This window comes from Cavia porcellus, unplaced genomic scaffold (genome assembly GCF_034190915.1).
Source record: "Cavia porcellus strain 051 isolate PalLab524CR breed Dunkin Hartley unplaced genomic scaffold, mCavPor4.1 scaffold_28, whole genome shotgun sequence".
Lineage (NCBI taxonomy): Eukaryota > Metazoa > Chordata > Mammalia > Rodentia > Caviidae > Cavia > Cavia porcellus.
The window spans coordinates 2492048-2514632 of NW_026947511.1; positions in this window are offsets into that span (position 1 = coordinate 2492048).

The following is a 22585-nucleotide window of genomic DNA, read 5'->3' on the forward strand; positions in this document are numbered from 1 at the left end:
CTACATTGCCACTGCATGTTTCCTGACCTCCCCATGCTGACCACCCCGTTGTGCTTTTCTCCATCCTACATTGCGACTCACTGACTATCCTAATTCAGATCCTATGATTCACCCACCCCGTGATGTTTTTCTCACTCGTACTAGTGAATGTAATGTTACACACCCATACAATGCGCACGACCCCGCGATGTTTTTAGAAACCTATCCTACACTGCCACTGCATGTTTCTTGACCTCCCCATGCTGAACACCCCGTGGTGCTTTGCAACATCCTACATTGCCACTGACTGCCTATCCTAATTCAGAAGCTCTGATTCACACAACACCGTGAAATTTTTCTCACTCCTACTAGTGAATGTAATGTTACACACCCATACAATGCGCACCACCCCGCGATGTTTTTCAGAAACCTATGCTACATTGCCACTGCCTGTTTCCTGACCTCCCCATGCTGACCACACCATAGTGCTTTTCTCCATCCTAGATTGCCAGAAACTGCCTATCCTAATTCAGACCCTCCGATTCACAACACCCCCTGATGTTTTTCTCTCTCCTACTAGTGAATGTAATGTTTCACATCCATACAATGCGCAACACCGTGTGATGTTTTTCAGAAACTATCCTACATTGCCACTGCATGTTTCCTGACCTCGCCATGCTGAGCACCCCGTAGTGCTTTTCTCCATCCTAGATTGCCACTCACTGCCTATCCTAATTCAGTACATATGATACACAACACCCCCTGATGTTTTTCTCACTCCTACTAGTGAATGTAATCTTTCACATCCATAAAATGCGCACCACCGTGTGATATTTTTCAGAAACCTATCCTACATTGCCACTGCATGTTTCCTGACCTCCCCATGCTGACCACCCCGTGGTGCTTTTCTCCAGCCTACGTTGCGACTCACTGCCTATCCTAATTCAGACCCTCTGATTCACACCACCCTGTGATGTTTTTCTCACTCCTACTAGTGAATGAAATGTTACACACCCATACAATGCCCACCACACTGCGATGTTTTTCAGAAACCTATCCTATATTGCCACTTCATGTTTCATGACCTCCCCAGGCTGACCACCCCGTGGTGCTTTTGTCCATCCTACATTGCCACTCACTGCCTATCCTAATTCAGACCCTCCGATTCAAACCACCCTGTGATGTTTTTCTCACTTGTACTAGTGAATGAAATGTTAAACACCCATACAATGCGCACCACCCCGAAATGTTTTCAGAAACCTATCCTACATTGTCACTGCATGTTTCCTGACCTCCCCATGTTGACAACCCGTGGTGCTTTTCTCCATCCTGGATTGCCACTCACTGCCTATCCTTATTCATATCCTATGATTCACACCAACCCGAGATGTTTTTCTCACTCCTACTAGTGAATGTAATGTTACACACCCATACAATGCGCACCTCCACGCCATGTTTTTCAGAAACCTATCCTACATTGTCATTGCATGTTTCCTGTCCTCCCCATGCTGACAACCCCGTGGTGCTTTTCTCCATTCTACATTGCCACTCACTGCCTATCCTATTTCAGACCCTCCGATTCACACCACCCTGTGATGTTTTTCTCACTCCTACTAGTGAATGTAATGTTAAACACTCATACAATGCGCACCTACACGCGAAGTTTTTCAGAAACCTATCCTACATTGCCACTGCATGTTTCCTGACCTCCCCATGCTGACTACCCCGTTGTGCTTTTCTGCATCCTACATTGCGACTCACTGACTATCCTAATTCAGATCCTATGATTCACCCACCCCGTGATGTTTTTCTCACTCGTACTAGTGAATGTAATGTTACACACCCATACAATGCGCACGACCCCGCGATGATTTTAGAATCCTGTCCTACACTGCCACTGCATGTTTCTTGACCTCCCCATGCTGAACACCCCGTGGTGCTTTGCAACATCCTACATTGCCACTGACTGCCTATCCTAATTCAGAAGCTCTGATTCACACAACACCGTGAAATTTTTCTCACTCCTACTAGTGAATGTAATGTTACACACCCATACAATGCGCACCACCCCGCGATGTTTTTCAGAAACCTATGCTACATTGCCACTGCCTGTTTCCTGACCTCCCCATGCTGACCACACCATAGTGCTTTTCTCCATCCTAGATTGCCAGAAACTGCCTATCCTAATTCAGACCCTCCGATTCACACCACCCCTTGATGTTTTTCTCTCTCAAACTAGTGAATGTAATGTTTCACATCCATACAATGCGCACCACCGTGTGATGTTTTTCAGAAACTATCCTACATTGCCACTGCATGTTTCCTGACCTCGCCATGCTGAGCACCCCGTAGTGCTTTTCTCCATCCTAGATTGCCACTCACTGCCTATCCTAATTCAGAACATATGACACACACCACCCCCTGATGTTTTTCTCACTCCTACTAGTGAATGTAATCTTTCACATCCATAAAATGCGCACCACCGTGTGATATTTTTCAGAAACCTATCCTACATTGCCACTGCATGTTTCCTGACCTCCCCATGCTGACCAACCCGTGGTGCTTTTCTCCAGCCTACGTTGCGACTCACTGCCTATCCTAATTCAGACCCTCTGATTCACACCACCCTGTGATGTTGTTCTCACTCCTACTAGTGAATGAAATGTTACACACCCATACAATGCCCACCACACCGCGATGTTTTTCAGAAACCTATCCTATATTGCCACTTCATGTTTCATGACCTCCCCATGATGACCACCCCGTGGTGCTTTTGTCCATCCTACATTGCCACTCACTGCCTATCCTAATTCAGACCCTCCGATTCAAACCACCCTGTGATGTTTTTCTCACTCGTACTAGTGAATGAAATGTTAAACACCCATACAATGCGCACCACCCCGAAATGTTTTTCAGAAACCTATCCTACATTGTCACTGCATGTTTCCTGACCTCCCCATGCTGACCACCCGTGGTGCTTTTCTCCATCCTGGATTGCCACTCACTGCCTATCCTTATTCAGATCCTATGATTCACACCAACCCGAGATGTTTTTCTCACACCTACTAGTGAATGTAATGTTACACACCCATACAATGCGCACCTCCACGCCATGTTTTTCAGAAACCTATCCTACATTGTCATTGCATGTTTCCTGACCTCCCCATGCTGACCACCCCATGGTGCTTTTCTCCATTCTACATTGCCACTCACTGCCTATCCTATTTCAGACCCTCCGATTCACCCCACCCTGTGATGTTTTTCTCACTCCTACTACTGAATGTAATGTTAAACACTCATACAATGCGCACCTACACGCGAAGTTTTTCAGAAACCTATCCTACATGGCCACTGCATGTTTCCTGACCTCCCCATGCTGACCACCCCGTTGTGCTTTTCTCCATCCTACATTGCGACTCACTGACTATCCTAATTCAGATCCTATGATTCACCCACCCCGTGATGTTTTTCTCACTCGTACTAGTGAATGTAATGTTACACACCCATACAATGCGCACGACCCGCGATGTTTTTAGAAACCTATCCTACACTGCCACTGCATGTTTCTTGACCTCCCCATGCTGAACACCCCGTGGTGCTTTGCAACATCCTACATTGCCACTGACTGCCTATCCTAATTCAGAAGCTCTGATTCACACAACACCGTGAAATTTTTCTCACTCCTACTAGTGAATGTAATGTTACACACCCATACAATGCGCACCACCCCGCGATGTTTTTCAGAAACCTATGCTACATTGCCACTGCCTGTTTCCTGACCTCCCCATGCTGACCACACCATAGTGCTTTTCTCCATCCTAGATTGCCAGAAACTGCCTATCCTAATTCAGACCCTCCGATTCACACCACCCCCTGATGTTTTTCTCTCTCCTACTAGTGAATGTAATGTTTCACATCCATACAATGCGCACCACCGTGTGATGTTTTTCAGAATCTATCCTACATTGCCACTGCATGTTTCCTGACCTCGCCATGCTGAGCACCCAGTAGTGCTTTTCTCCATCCTAGATTGCCACTCACTGCCTATCCTAATTCAGTACATATGATACACACCACCCCCTGATGTTTTTCTCACTCCTACTAGTGAATGTAATCTTTCACATCCATAAAATGCGCACCACCGTGTGATATTTTTCAGAAACCTATCCTACATTGCCACTGCATGTTTCCTGACCTCCCCATGCTGACCACCCCGTGGTGCTTTTCTCCAGCCTACGTTGCGACTCACTGCCTATCCTAATTCAGACCCTCTGATTCACACCACCCTGTGATGTTTTTCTCACTCCTACTAGTGAATGAAATGTTACACACCCATACAATGCCCACCACACTGCGATGTTTTTCAGAAACCTATCCTATATTGCCACTTCATGTTTCATGACCTCCCCATGCTGACAACCCCGTGGTGCTTTTGTCCATCCTACATTGCCACTCACTGCCTATCCTAATTCAGACCCTCCGATTCAATCCACCCTGTGATGTTTTTCTCACTCGTACTAGTGAATGAAATGTTAAACACCCATACAATGCGCACCACCCCGAAATGTTTTTCAGAAACCTATCCTACATTGTCACTGCATGTTACCTGACCTCCCCATGAGGACCACCCGTGGTGCTTTTCTCCATCCTGGATTGCCACTCACTGCCTATCCTTATTCAGATCCTATGATTCACACCAACCCGAGATGTTTTTCTCACTCCTACTAGTGAATGTAATGTTACACACCCATACAATGCGCACCTCCACGCCATGTTTTTCAGAAACCTATCCTACATTGTCATTGCATGTTTCCTGTCCTCCCCATGCTGACCACCCCGTGGTGCTTTTCTCCATTCTACATTGCCACTCACTGCCTATCCTATTTCAGACCCTCCGATTCACACCACCCTGTGATGTTTTTCTCACTCCTACTAGTGAATGTAATGTTAAACACTCATACAATGCGCACCTACACGCGAAGTTTTTCAGAAACCTATCCTACATTGCCACTGCATGTTTCCTGACCTCCCCATGCTGACTACCCCGTTGTGCTTTTCTCCATCCTACATTGCGACTCACTGACTATCCTAATTCAGATCCTATGATTCACCCACCCCGTGATGTTTTTCTCACTCGTACTAGTGAATGTAATGTTACACACCCATACAATGCGCACGACCCCGCGATGATTTTAGAATCCTGTCCTACACTGCCACTGCATGTTTCTTGACCTCCCCATGCTGAACACCCCGTGGTGCTTTGCAACATCCTACATTGCCACTGACTGCCTATCCTAATTCAGAAGCTCTGATTCACACAACACCGTGAAATTTTTCTCACTCCTACTAGTGAATGTAATGTTACACACCCATACAATGCGCACCACCCCGCGATGTTTTTCAGAAACCTATGCTACATTGCCACTGCCTGTTTCCTGACCTCCCCATGCTGACCACACCATAGTGCTTTTCTCCATCCTAGATTGCCAGAAACTGCCTATCCTAATTCAGACCCTCCGATTCACACCACCCCTTGATGTTTTTCTCTCTCAAACTAGTGAATGTAATGTTTCACATCCATACAATGCGCACCACCGTGTGATGTTTTTCAGAAACTATCCTACATTGCCACTGCATGTTTCCTGACCTCGCCATGCTGAGCACCCCGTAGTGCTTTTCTCCATCCTAGATTGCCACTCACTGCCTATCCTAATTCAGAACATATGACACACACCACCCCCTGATGTTTTTCTCACTCCTACTAGTGAATGTAATCTTTCACATCCATAAAATGCGCACCACCGTGTGATATTTTTCAGAAACCTATCCTACATTGCCACTGCATGTTTCCTGACCTCCCCATGCTGACCACCCCGTGGTGCTTTTCTCCAGCCTACGTTGCGACTCACTGCCTATCCTAATTCAGACCCTCTGATTCACACCACCCTGTGATGTTTTTCTCACTCCTACTAGTGAATGAAATGTTACACACCCATACAATGCCCACCACACCGCGATGTTTTTCAGAAACCTATCCTATATTGCCACTTCATGTTTCATGACCTCCCCATGATGACCACCCCGTGGTGCTTTTGTCCATCCTACATTGCCACTCACTGCCTATCCTAATTCAGACCCTCCGATTCAAACCACCCTGTGATGTTTTTCTCACTCGTACTAGTGAATGAAATGTTAAACACCCATACAATGCGCACCACCCCGAAATGTTTTTCAGAAACATATCCTACATTGTCACTGCATGTTTCCTTACCTCCCCATGCTGACCACCCGTGGTGCTTTTCTCCATCCTGGATTGCCACGCACTGCCTATCCTTATTCAGATCCTATGATTCACACCAACCCGAGATGTTTTTCTCACTCCTACTAGTGAATGTAATGTTACACACCCATACAATGCGCACCTCCACGCCATGTTTTTCAGAAACCTATCCTACATTGTCATTGCATGTTTCCTGTCCTCCCCATGCTGACCACCCCATGGTGCTTTTCTCCATTCTACATTGCCACTCACTGCCTATCCTATTTCAGACCCTCCGATTCACACCACCCTGTGATGTTTTTCTCACTCCTACTAGTGAATGTAATGTTAAACACTCATACAATGCGCACCTACACGCGAAGTTTTTCAGAAACCTATCCTACATTGCCACTGCATGTTTCCTGACCTCCCAATGCTGACAACCCCGTTGTGCTTTTCTCCATCCTACATTGCGACTCACTGACTATCCTAATTCAGATCCTATGATTCACCCACCCCGTGATGTTTTTCTCACTCGTACTAGTGAATGTAATGTTACACACCCATACAATGCGCACGACCCGCGATAATTTTAGAATCCTATCCTACACTGCCACTGCATGTTTCTTGACCTCCCCATGCTGAACACCCCGTGGTGCTTTGCAACATCCTACATTGCCACTGACTGCCTATCCTAATTCAGAAGCTCTGATTCACCCACCCCGTGATGTTTTTCTCACTCGTACTAGTGAATGTAATGTTACACACCCATACAATGCGCACGACCCCGCGTTGTTTTTAGAAACCTATCCTACACTGCCACTGCATGTTTCTTGACCTCCCCATGCTGAACACCCCGTGGTGCTTTGCAACATCCTACATTGCCACTGACTGCCTATCCTAATTCAGAAGCTCTGATTCACACAACACCGTGAAATTTTTCTCACTCCTACTAGTGAATGTAATGGTACACACCCATACAATGCGCACCACACCGCGATATTTTTCAGAAACCTATGCTACATTGCCACTGCCTGTTTCCTGACCTCCCCATGCTGACCACACCATAGTGCTTTTCTCCATCCTAGATTGCCAGAAACTGCCTATCCTAATTCAGACCCTCCGATTCACACCACCCCCTGATGTTTTTCTCTCTCCTACTAGTGAATGTAATGTTTCACATCCATACAATGCGCACCACCGTGTGATGTTTTTCAGAAACTATCCTACATTGCCACTGCATGTTTCCTGACCTCGCCATGCTGAGCACCCCGTAGTGCTTTTCTCCATCCTAGATTGCCACTCACTGCCTATCCTAATTCAGTACATATGATACACACCACCCCCTGATGTTTTTCTCACTCCTACTAGTGAATGTAATCTTTCACATCCATAAAATGCGCACCACCGTGTGATATTTTTCAGAAACCTATCCTACATTGCCACTGCATGTTTCCTGACCTCCCCATGCTGACCACCCCGTGGTGCTTTTCTCCAGCCTACGTTGCGACTCACTGCCTATCCTAATTCAGACCCTCTGATTCACACCACCCTGTGATGTTTTTCTCACTCCTACTCGTGAATGAAATGTAACACACCCATACAATGCCCACCACACCGCGATGTTTTTCAGAAACCTATCCTATATTGCCACTTCATGTTTCATGACCTCCCCATGCTGACCACCCCGTGGTGCTTTTGTCCATCCTACATTGCCACTCACTGCCTATCCTAATTCAGACCCTCCGAATCAAACCACCCTGTGATGTTTTTCTCACTCGTACTAGTGAATGAAATGTTAAAAACCCATACAATGCGCACCACCCCGAAATGTTTTTCAGCAACCTATCCTACATTGTCACTGCATGTTTCCTGACCTCCCCATGCTGACCACCCGTGGTGCTTTTCTCCATCCTGGATTGCCACTCACTGCCTATCCTTATTCAGATCCTATGATTCACACCAACCCGAGATGTTTTTCTCACTCCTACTAGTGAATGTAATGTTACACACCCATACAATGCGCACCTCCACGCCATGTTTTTCAGAAACCTATCCTACATTGTCATTGCATGTTTCCTGACCTCCCCATGCTGACCACCCCGTGGTGCTTTTTTCCATTCTACATTGCCACTCACTGCCTATCCTATTTCAGACCCTCCGATTCACACCACCCTGTGATGTTTTTCTCACTCCTACTAGTGAATGTAATGTTAAACACTCATACAATGCGCACCTACACGCGAAGTTTTTCAGAAACCTATCCTACATTGCCACTGCATGTTTCCTGACCTCCCCATGCTGACCACCCCATTGTGCTTTTCTCCATCCTACATTGCGACTCACTGACTATCCTAATTCAGATCCTATGATTCACACCACCCCATGATGTTTTTCTCACTCCTACTAGTGAATGGCCTGTTAGAAAACCTTACAATGCGCAACACCACGCGATGTTTTTCAGAAACCTAAACTACATTGCCACTGCATATTTCATAACCTCCCCATGCTGACCACCCCGTGGTGCTTTTCTCCGTCCTACCTTGCCACTCACTGCCTATCCTTATTCAGACCATCCGATTCACACCACCCCGTGATGTTTTTCTCTCTCCTACTAGTCAATGTAATATTACACACCCATAAAATGCACACCACACTGCGATGTTTTTCAGAAACCTATCCTACATTGACACTTCATGTTTCCTGACCTCCCCATACTGACGACCCCGTGGTCCTTTTCTCCATCCTACTTTGCCACTCATTGCCTATGCTAATTCAGACCCTCCGATTCACAACAACTCATGATGTTTTTCTCACTCATACTAGGGAATGTAATTTTACACACCCATACTATGCGCACAACACCGCGATGTTTTTCAGAAACCTATCCTACATTGCCACTGCCTGTTTCCTGTCCTCCCCATGCTGACAACCCCGTTGTGCTTTTCTCCATCCTACATTGCCACTCACTGCGTATCCTAATTCAGATCCTATGATTCACACCACCCCTTGATGGTTTTGTCACACCTACTAGAGAATGTAATATTACACACCCATAAAATGCGCACCACCCCACGATGTTTTTCAGAATCCTATACTACATAAAAACTGCATGTATCCTGACCTCTCCATGCTGACCACCCCGTGGTGCTTTTCTCCATCCTACATTGCCACTCATTGCTATCAAAATTCAGATCCTATGATTCACACCACCCCATGATGTTTTTCTCACTCCTACTAGTGAATGGCCTGTTAGAAAACCTTACAATGCGCAACACCCCGCGATGTTTTTCAGAAACCTAAACTACATTGCCACTGCATATTTCATAACCTCCCCATGCTGACCACCCCGTGGTGCTTTTCTCCGTCCTACCTTGCCACTCACTGCCTATCCTTATTCAGACCATCCGATTCACACCACCGCGTGATGTTTTTCTCTCTCCTACTAGTCAATGTAATATTACACACCCATACAATGCACACCACACTGCGATGTTTTTCAGAAACCTATCCTACATTGACACTTCATGTTTCCTGACCTCCCCATACTGACGACCCCGTGGTCCTTTTCTCCATCCTACTTTGCCACTCATTGCCTATGCTAATTCAGATCCTATGATTCACCCACCCAGTGATGTTTTTCTCACTCATACTAGGGAATGTAATTTTACACACCCATACTATGCGCACCACACCGCGATGTTTTTCAGAAACCTATCCTACATTGCCACTGCATATTTCCTGACCTCCCATGCGGACAACCCCGTTGTGCTTTTCTCCATCCTACATTGCGACTCACTGACTATCCTAATTCAGATCCTATGATTCACCCACCCAGTGATGTTTTTCTCACTCGTACTAGTGAATGGAATGTTACACACCCATACAATGTGCATGACCCCGCGATGTTTTTAGAAACCTATCCTACACTGCCACTGCATGTTTCTTGACCTCCCCATGCTGAACACCCCGTGGTGCTTTGCAACATCCTACATTGCCACTGACTGCCTATCCTAATTCAGAAGCTCTGATTCACACAACACCGTGAAATTTTTCGCATTCCTACTAGTGAATGTAATGTTACACACCCATACAATGCGCACCAACCCGCGATGTTTTTCAGAAACCTATGCTACATTGCCACTGCCTGTTTCCTGACCTCCCCATGCTGACCACACCATAGTGCTTTTCTCCATCCTAGATTGCCAGAAACTGCCTATCCTAATTCAGACCCTCCGATTCACACCACCCCCTGATGTTTTTCTCTCTCCTACTAGTGAATATAATGTTTCACATCCATACAATGCGCACCACCGTGTGATGTTTTTCAGAAACTGTCCTACATTGCCACTGCATGTTTCCTGACCTCGCCATGCTGAGCACCCCGTAGTGCTTTTCTCCATCCTAGATTGCCACTCACTGCCTATCCTAATTCAGTACATATGATACACACCACCCCCTGATGCTTTCTCACTCCTACTAGTGAATGTAATCTTTCACATCCATACAATGCGCACCACCGTGTGATATTTTTCAGAAACCTATCGAACATTGCCACTGCATGTTTCCTAACCTCCACATGCGGACCACCCCGTGGTGCTTTTCTCCAGCCTACGTTGCGACTCACTGCCTATCCTAATTCAGACCCTCTGATTCACACCACCCTGTGATGTTTTTCTCACTCCTACTAGTGAATGTAATGTTACACACCCATACAATGCGCACCACACCGCGATGTTTTTCAGAAACCTATCCTATATTGCCACTTCATGTTTCATGACCTCCCCATGCTGACCACCCCGTGGTGCTTTTGTCCATTCTACATTGCCACTCACTGCCTATTCTAATTCAGACCCTCCGATTCAAACCACCCTGTGATGTTTTTCTCACTCGTACTAGTGAATGAAATGTTAAACACCCATACAATGCGCACCACCCCGAAATGTTTTTCAGAAACATATCCTACATTGTCACTGCATGTTTCCTGACCTCCCCATGATGACCACCCGTGGTGCTTTTCTCCATCCTCGATTGTCACTCACTACCTGTCCTTATTCAGATCCTATGATTCACACCAACCCGAGATGTTTTTCTCACTCCTACTAGTGAATGTAATGTTACACACCCAGACAATGCGCACCTCCACGCCATGTTTTTCAGAAACCTATCCTACATTGTCATTGCATGTTTCCTGACCTCCCCTTGCTGACCACCCCGTGGTGCTTTTCTCCATCCTACATTGCCACTCACTCCCTGTCCTAATTCAGATTCTATGATTCACACCACCCCATGATGTTTTTCTCACTCCTACTTGTGAATGTAATGTTACACACCCATACAATGCGCACCAATGCCCGATGTTTTTCAGAAACCTATCCTACATTGCCACTGCCTGATTCCTGTCCTCCCCATGCTGACAACCCCGTTGTGCTTTTCTCCATCCTACATTGCCACTCACTGCCTATCCTAATTCAGATCCTATGATTCACACCACCCCGTGATGGTTTTGTCACACCTACTAGACAATGTAATATTACACACCCATACAATGCGCACCACCCCACGATGTTTTTCAGAATCCTATACTACATAAATACTGCATGTATCCTGACCTCTCCATGCTGACCACCCCGTGGTGCTTTTCTCCATCCTACATTGCCACTCATTGCTATCAAAATTCAGATCCTATGATTCACACCACCCCATGATGTTTTTCTCACTCCTACTAGTGAATGGCCTGTTAGAAAACCTTACAATGCGCAACACCACGCGATGTTTTTCAGAAACATAAACTACATTGCCACTGCATATTTCATAACCTCCCCATGCTGACCACCCCGTGGTGCTTTTCTCCGTCCTACCTTGCCACTCACTTCCTATCCTTATTCAGACCATCCGATTCACACCACCCCGTGATGTTTTTCTCTCTCCTACTATTCAATGTAATATTACACACCCATACAATGCACACCACACTGCGATGTTTTTCAGAAACCTATCCTACATTGACACTTCATGTTTCCTGACCTCCCCATACTGACGACCCCGTGGTCCTTTTCTCCATCATACTTTGCCACTCATTTCCTATGCTAATTCAGACCCTCCGATTCACAACAACTCGTGATGTTTTTCTCACTCATACTAGGGAATGTAATTTTACACACCCATACTATGCGCACCACACCGCGATGTTTTTCAGAAACCTATCCTACATTGCCACTGCCTGTTTCCTGTCCTCCCCATGCTGACAACCCCGTTGTGCTTTTCTCCATCCTACATTGCCACTCACTGCCTATCCTAATTCAGATAATATGATTCACACCACCCCGTGATGGTTTTGTCACACCTACTAGAGAATGTAATATTACACACCCATAAAATGCGCACCACCCCACGATGTTTTTCAGAATCCTATACTACATAAAAACTGCATGTATCCTGACCTCTCCATGCTGACCACCCCGTGGTGCTTTTCTCCATCCTACATTGCCACTCATTGCTATCAAAATTCAGATCCTATGATTCACACCACCCCATGATGTTTTTCTCACTCCTACTAGTGAATGGCCTGTTAGAAAACCTTACAATGCGCAACACCCCGCGATGTTTTTCAGAAACCTAAACTACATTGCCACTGCATATTTCATAACCTCCCCATGCTGACCACCCCGTGGTGCTTTTCTCCGTCCTACCTTGCCACTCACTGCCTATCCTTATTCAGACCATCCGATTCACACCACCCCGTGATGTTTTTCTCTCTCCTACTAGTCAATGTAATATTACACACCCATACAATGCACACCACACTGCGATGTTTTTCAGAAACCTATCCTACATTGACACTTCATGTTTCCTGACCTCCCCATACTGACGACCCCGTGGTCCTTTTCTCCATCCTACTTTGCCACTCATTGCCTATGCTAATTCAGACCCTCCGATTCACAACAACTCGTGATGTTTTTCTCACTCCTACTAGGGAATGTAATTTTACACACCCATACTATGCGCACCACACCGCGATGTTTTTCAGAAACCTATCCTATATTGCCACTGCATATTTCCTGACCTCCCATGCGGACCACCCCGTTGTGCTTTTCTCCATCCTACATTGCGACTCACTGGCTATCCTAATTCAGATCCTATGATTCACACACCCCGTGATGTTTTTCTCACTCGTACTAGTGAATGTAATGTTACACACCCATACAATGTGCATGACCCCGCGATGTTTTTAGAAACCTATCCTACACTGCCACTGCATGTTTCTTGACCTCCCCATGCTGAACACCCCGTGGTGCTTTGCAACATCCTACATTGCCACTGACTGCCTATCCTAATTCAGAAGCTCTGATTCACACAACACCGTGAAATTTTTCTCACTCCTACTAGTGAATGTAATGTTACACACAAATACAATGCGCACCACCCTGCGATGTTTTTCAGAAACCTATGCTACATTGCCACTGCCTGTTTCCTGACCTCCCCATGCTGACCACCCCATAGTGCTTTTCTCCATCCTAGATTGCCAGAAACTGCCTATCCTAATTCAGACCCTCCGATTCACACCACCCCGTGATGTTTTTCTCTCTCCTACTAGTGAATGTAATGTTTCACATCCATACAATGCGCACCACCGTGTGATGTTTTTCAGAAACTATCCTACATTGCCACTGCATGTTTCCTGACCTCGCCATGCTGAGCACCCCGTAGTGCTTTTATCCATCCTAGATTGCCACTCACTGCCTATCCTAATTCAGTACATATGATACACACCACCCCCTGATGTTTTTCTCACTCCTACTAGTGAATGTAATCTTTCACATCCATAAAATGCGCACCACCGTGTGATATTTTTCAGAAACCTATCCTACATTGCCACTGCATGTTTCCTAACCTCCACATGCGGACCAACCCGTGGTGCTTTTCTCCAGCCTACGTTGCGACTCACTGCCTATCCTAATTCAGACCCTCTGATTCACACCACCCTGTGATGTTTTTCTCACTCCTACTAGTGAATGTAATGTTACACACCCATACAATGCCCACCACACCGCGATGTTTTTCAGAAACCTATCCTATATTGCCACTTCATGTTTCATGACCTCCCCATGCTGACCACCCCGTGGTGCTTTTGTCCATCCTACATTGCCACTCACTGCCTATCCTAATTCAGACCCTCCAATTCAAAGCACCCTGTGATGTTTTTCTCAATTGTACTAGTGAATGAAATGTTAAACACCCATACAATATGCACCACCCCGAAATGTTTTTCAGAAACCTATCCTACATTGTCACTGCATGTTTCCTGACCTCCCCATGCTGACAACCCGTGGTGCTTTTCTCCATCCTGGATTGCCACTCACTGCCTATCATTATTCAGATCCTATGATTCACACCAACCCGAGATGTTTTTCTCACTCCTACTAGTGAATGTAATGTTACACACCCATGCAATGCGCACTTCCACGCCATGTTTTTCAGAAACCTATCCTACATTGTCATTGCATGTTTCCTGACCTCCCCATGCTGACCACACCGTGGTGCTTTTCTCCATCCTACATTGCCACTCACTCCCTATTCTCATTCAGATCATATGATCCACAACACCCCGTGATGTTTTTCTCACTCCTAGTAGTGAATGTAATGTTACACACCCATTCAATGCGCAACACACCGCGATGTTTTTCAGAAACCTATCCTACATTGCCATTGTAGATTCCTGACCTCCCCATGCTGACCACCCCTTGGTGCTTTTCTCCATCCTACATTGCCACTCCCTCCCTGTCCTAATTCAGATTCTATGATTCACACCACCCCGTGATGTTTTTCTCACTCGTACTAGTGAATGTAATGTTACACACCCATACAATGCGCACGACCCCGCGATGTTTTTAGAAACCTATCCTACACTGCCACTGCATGTTTCTTGACCTCCCCATGCTGAACACCCCGTGGTGCTTTGCAACATCCTACATTGCCACTGACTGCCTATCCTAATTCAGAAGCTCTGATTCACACAACACCATGAAATTTTTCTCACTCCTACTAGTGAATGTAATGTTACACACCCATACAATGCGCACCACCCCGCGATGTTTTTCAGAAACCTATGCTACATTGCCACTGCCTGTTTCCTGCCCTCCCCATGCTGACCACACCATAGTGCTTTTCTCCATCCTAGATTGCCAGAAACTGCCTATCCTAATTCAGACCCTCCGATTCACACCACCCCCTGATGTTTTTCTCTCTCCTACTAGTGAATGTAATGTTTCACATCTATACAATGCGCACCACCGTGTGATGTTTTTCAGAAACTATCCTACATTGCCACTGCATGTTTCCTGACCTCGCCATGCTGAGCACCCCGTAGTGCTTTTATCCATCCTAGATTGCCACACACTGCCTATCCTAATTCAGAACATATGACACACACCACCCCCTAATGTTTTTCTCACTCCTACTAGTGAATGTAATCTTTCACATCCATACAATACGCACCACCGTGTGATATTTTTCAGAAACCTATCCTACATTGCCACTGTATGTTTCCTGACCTCCCCATGCTGACCACCCCGTGGTGCTTTTCTCCAGCCTACGTTGCGACTCACTGCCTATCCTAATTCAGACCCTCTGATTCACACCACCCCGTGATGTTTTTCTCACTCCTACTAGTGAATGTAATGTTACACACCGATACAATGCCCACCACACCGCGATTTTTTTCAGAAACCTATCCTATATTGCCACTTCATGTTTCATGACCTCCCCATGCTGACCGCCCCGTGGTGCTTTTGTCCATCCTACATTGCCACTCACTGCCTATCCTAATTCAGACCCTCTGATTCAAACCACCCTATGATGTTTTTCTCACTCGTACTAGTGAATGAAAAGTTAAACACCCATTCAATGCGCACCACCCCGCGATGTTTTTCAGAAACCTATCCTACATTGTCACTGCATGTTTCCTGACCTCCCCATGATGACCACCCCGTGGTGCTTTTCTCCATCCTGGATTGCCATTCACTGCCTATCCTTATTCAGATCCTATGATTCACACCACCCCGAGATGTTTTTCTCACTCCTACTAGTGAATAAATGTTACACACCCATACAATGCGCACCAATGCCCGATGTTTTTCAGAAACCTATCCTACATTGCCACTGCCTGTTTCCTGTCCTCCCCATGCTGACAACCCCGTTGTGCTTTTCTCCATCCTACATTGCCACTCACTGCCTATCCTAATTCAGATCCTATGATTCACACCACCCCGTGATGGTTTTGTCACACCTACTAGAGAATGTAATATTACACACCCATACAATGCGCACCACCCCACGATGTTTTTCAGAATCCTATACTACATAAAAACTGCATGTATCCTGACCTCTCCATGCTGACCACCCCGTGGTGCTTTTCTCCATCCTACATTGCCACTCATTGCTATCAAAATTCAGATCCTATGATTCACACCACCCCATGATGTTTTTCTCACTCCTACTAGTGAATGGCCTGTTAGAAAACCTTACAATGCGCAACACCCCGCGATGTTTTTCAGAAACCTAAACTACATTGCCACTGCATGTTTCCTAACCTCCACATGTGGACCACCCCGTGGTGCTTTTCTCCAGCCTACGTTGCGACTCACTGCCTATCCTAATTCAGACCCTCTGATTCACACCACCCTGTGATGTTTTTCTCACTCCTACTAGTGAATGTAATGTTACACACCCATACAATGCCCACCACACCGCGATGTTTTTCAGAAACCTATCCTATATTGCCACTTCATGTTTCATGACCTCCCCATGCTGACCACCCCGTGGTGCTTTTGTCCATTCTACATTGCCACTCACTGCCTATTGTAATTCAGACCCTCCGATTCAAACCACCCTGTGTTGTGTTTCTCACTCGTACTAGTGAATGAAATGTTAAACACCCATACAATTCGCACCACCCCGAAATGTTTTTCAGAAACCTATCCTACATTGTCACTGCATGTTTCCTGACCTCCCCATGCTGACCACCCGTGGTGCTTTTCTGCATCCTCGATTGTCACTCACTACCTATCCGTATTCAGATCCTATGATTCACACCAACCCGAGATGTTTTTCTCACTCCTACTAGTGAATGTAATGTTACACACCCATACAATGCGCACCTCCACGCCATGTTTTACAGAAACCTATCCTACATTGTCATTGCATGTTTCCTGACCACCCCTTGCTGACCACCCCGTGGTGCTTTTCTCCATTCTACATTGCCACTCACTGCCTATCCTATTTCAGACCCTCCGATTCACACCACCCTGTGATGTTTTTCTCACTCCTACTAGTGAATGTAATGTTAAACACTCATACAATGCGCACCTACACGCGAAGTTTTTCAGAAACCTATCCTACATTGCCACTGCATGTTTCCTGACCTCCCCATGCTGACCACCCCGTTGTGCTTTTCTCCATCCTACATTGCGACTCACTGACTATCCTAATTCAGATCCTAGGATTCACCCACCCCGTGATGTTTTTCTCACTCGTACTAGTGAATGTAATGTTACACACCCATACAATGCGCACGACCCCGCGATGTTTTTAGAAACCTATCCTACACTGCCACTGCATGTTTCTTGACCTCCCCATGCTGAACACCCCGTGGTGCTTTGCAACATCCTACATTGCCACTGACTGCCTATCCTAATTCAGAAGCTCTGATTCACACAACCCCGTGAAGTTTTTCTCACTCCTACTAGTGAATGTAATGTTACACACCCATACAATGCGCACCACCCCGCGATGTTTTTCAGAAACCTATGCTACATTGCCACTGCCTGTTTCCTGACCTCCCCATGCTGACCACACCATAGTGCTTTTCTCCTTCCTAGATTGCCAGAAACTGCCTATCCTAATTCAGACCCTCCAATTCACACCACACCCTGATGTTTTTCTCTCTCCTACTAGTGAATGTAATGTTTCACATCTATACAATGCGCACCACCGTGTGATGTTTTTCAGAAACTATCCTACATTGCCACTGCATGTTTCCTGACCTCGCCATGCTGAGCACCCCGTAGTGCTTTTATCCATCCTAGATTGCCACACACTGCCTATCCTTATTCAGAACATATGACACACACCACCCCCTGATGTTTTTCTCACTCCTACTAGTGAATGTAATCTTTCACATCCATACAATGCGCACCACTGTGTGATATTTTTCAGAAACCTATCCTACATTGCCACTGCATGTTTCCTAACCTCCACATGCGGACCAACCCGTGGTGCTTTTCTCCAGCCTACGTTGCGACTCACTGCCTATCCTAATTCAGACCCTCTGATTCACACCACCCTGTGATGTTTTCCTCACTCCTACTAGTGAATGTAATGTTAAACACCCATACAATGCCCACCACACCGCGATGTTTTTCAGAAACCTATCCTATATTGCCACTTCATGTTTAATGACTTCCCCATGCTGACCACCCCGTGGTGCTTTTGTCCATCCTACATTGCCACTCACTGCCTATCCTAATTCAGACCCTCCGATTCAAACCACCCTGTGATGTTTTTCTCAATTGTACTAGTGAATGAAATGTTAAACACCCATACAATATGCACCACCCAGAAATGTTTTTCAGAAACCTATCCTACATTATCACTGCATGTTATCTGACCTCCCCATGCTGACCACCCGTGGTGCTTTTCTCCATCCTGGATTGCCACTCACAGCCTATCCTTATTCAGATCCTATGATTCACACCAACCCGAGATGTTTTTCTCACTCCTACTAGTGAATGTAATGTTACACACCCATACAACGCGCACCTCCACGCCATGTTTTTCAGAAACCTATCCTACATTGTCATTGCATGTTTCCTGACCTCCCCATGCTGACCACCCCGTGGTGCTTTTCTCCATCCTACATAGCCACTCACTCCCTATTCTCATTCAGATCATATGATTCACAACACCCCGTGATGTTTTTCTCACTCCTAGTAGTGAATGTAATGTTACACACCCATTCAATGCGCAACACCCCGCGATGTTTTTCAGAAACCTATCCTACATTGCCACTGTAGATTCCTGACCTCCCCATGCTGACCACCCCTTGGTGCTTTTCTCCATCCTACATTGCCACTCCCTCCCTGTCCTAATTCAGATTCTATGATTCACCCCACCCAGTGATGTTTTTCTCACTCGTACTAGTGAATGTAATGTTACACACCCATACAATGCGCACGACCCCGCGATGTTTTTAGAAACCTATCCTACACTGCCACTGCATGTTTCTTGACCTCCCCATGCTGAACACCCCGTGGTGCTTTGCAACATCCTACATTGCCACTGACTGCCTATCCTAATTCAGAAGCTCTGATTCACACAACACCGTGAAATTTTTCTCACTCCTACTAGTGAATGTAATGTTACACACCCATACAATGCGCACCACCCCGCGATGTTTTTCAGAAACCTATGCTACATTGCCACTGCCTGTTTCCTGACATCCCCATGCTGACCACACCATAGTGCTTTTTTCCATCCTAGATTGCCAGAAACTGCCTATCCTAATTCAGACCCTCCGATTCACAGCACCCCCTGATGTTTTTCTCTCTCCTACTAGTGAATATAATGTTTCACATCCATACAATGCGCACCACCGTGTGATGTTTTTCAGAAACTATCCTACATTGCCACTGCATGTTTCCTGACCTCGCCATGCTGAGCACCCCGTAGTGCTTTGCTCCATCCTAGATTGCCACTCACTGCCTATCCTAATTCAGTACATATGATACACACTACCCCCCGATGTTTTCTCACTCCTACTAGTGAATGTAATCTTTCACATCCATACAATGCGCACCACCGTGTGATATTTTTCAGAAACCTATCCTACATTGCCACTGCATGTTTCCTAACCTCCACATGCGGACCACCCCGTGGTGCTTTTCTCCAGCCTACGTTGCGACTCACTGCCTATCCTAATTCAGACCCTCTGATTCACACCACCCTGTGATGTTTTTCTCACTCCTACTGGTGAATGTAATGTTACACACCCATACAATGCCCACCACACCGCGATGTTTTTCAGAAACCTATCCTATATTGCCACTTCATTTTTCATGACCTCACCATGCTGACCACCCCGTGGTGCTTTTGTCCATTCTACATTGCCACTCACTGCCTATTGTAATTCAGACCCTCCGATTCAAACAACCCTGTGTTGTTTTTCTCACTCGTACTAGTGAATGAAATGTTAAACACCCATACAATTCGCACCACCCCGAAATGTTTTTCAGAAACCTATCCTACATTGTCACTGCATGTTTCCTGACCTCCCCATGCTGACCACCCGTGGTGCTTTTCTCCATCCTGGATTGTCACTCACTACCTATCCTATTTCAGACCCTCCGATTCACACCACCCTGTGATGTTTTTCTCACTCCTACTAGTGAATGTAATGTTAAACACTTATACAATGCGCACCTACACGCGAAGTTTTTCAGAAACCTATCCTACATTGCCACTGCATGTTTCCTGACCTCCCCATGCTGACCACCCCGTTGTGCTTTTCTCCATCCTACATTGCGACTCACTGACTATCCTAATTCAGATCCTAGGATTCACCCACCCCGTGATGTTTTTCTCACTCGTACTAGTGAATGTAATGTTACACACCCATACAATGCGCACGACCCCGCGATGTTTTTAGAAACCTATCCTACACTGCCACTGCATGTTTCTTGACCTCCCCATGCTGAACACCCCGTGGTGCTTTGCAACATCCTACATTGCCACTGACTGCCTATCCTAATTCAGAAGCTCTGATTCACACAACCCCGTGAAATTTTTCTCACTCCTACTAGTGAATGTAATGTTACACACCCATACAATGCGCACCACCCCGCGATGTTTTTCAGAAACCTATGCTACATTGCCACTGCCTGTTTCCTGACCTCCCCATGCTGACCACACCATAGTGCTTTTCTCCTTCCTAGATTGCCAGAAACTGCCTATCCTAATTCAGACCCTCCAATTCACACCACACCCTGATGTTTTTCTCTCTCCTACTAGTGAATGTAATGTTTCACATCTATACAATGCGCACCACCGTGTGATGTTTTTCAGAAACTATCCTACATTGCCACTGCATGTTTCCTGACCTCGCCATGCTGAGCACCCCGTAGTGCTTTTATCCATCCTAGATTGCCACACACTGCCTATCCTTATTCAGAACATATGACACACACCACCCCCTGATGTTTTTCTCACTCCTACTAGTGAATGTAATCTTTCACATCCATACAATGCGCACCACCGTGTGATATTTTTCAGAAACCTATCCTACATTGCCACTGCATGTTTCCTAACCTCCACATGCGGACCACCCCGTGGTGCTTTTCTCCAGCCTACGTTGCGACTCACTGCCTATCCTAATTCAACCCTCTGATTCACACCACCCTGTGATGTTTTTCTCACTCCTACTGGTGAATGTAATGTTACACACCCATACAATGCCCACCACACCGCGATGTTTTTCAGAAACCTATCCTATATTGCCACTTCATTTTTCATGACCTCCCCATGCTGACCACCCCGTGGTGCTTTTGTCCATTCTACATTGCCACTCACTGCCTATTGTAATTCAGACCCTCCGATTCAAACAACCCTGTGTTGTTTTTCTCACTCGTACTAGTGAATGAAATGTTAAACACCCATACAATTCGCACCACCCCGAAATGTTTTTCAGAAACCTATCCTACATTGTCACTGCATGTTTCCTGACCTCCCCATGCTGACCACCCGTGGTGCTTTTCTCCATCCTGGATTGTCACTCACTACCTATCCTATTTCAGACCCTCCGATTCACACCACCCTGTGATGTTTTTCTCACTCCTACTAGTGAATGTAATGTTAAACACTTATACAATGCACACCTACACGCGAAGTTTTTCAGAAACCTATCCTACATTGCCACTGCATGTTTCCTGACCTCCCCATGCTGACCACCCCGTTGTGCTTTTCTCCATCCTACATTGCGACTCACTGACTATCCTAATTCAGATCCTAGGATTCACACACCCCGTGATGTTTTTCTCACTCGTACTAGTGAATGTAATGTTACACACCCATACAATGCGCACGACCCCGCGATGTTTTTAGAAACCTATCCTACACTGCCACTGCATGTTTCTTGACCTCCCCATGCTGAACACCTCGTGGTGCTTTGCAACATCCTACATTGCCACTGACTGCCTATCCTAATTCAGAAGCTCTGAATCACACAACCCCGTGAAATTTTTCTCACTCCTACTAGTGAATGTAATGTTACACACCCATACAATGCGCACCACC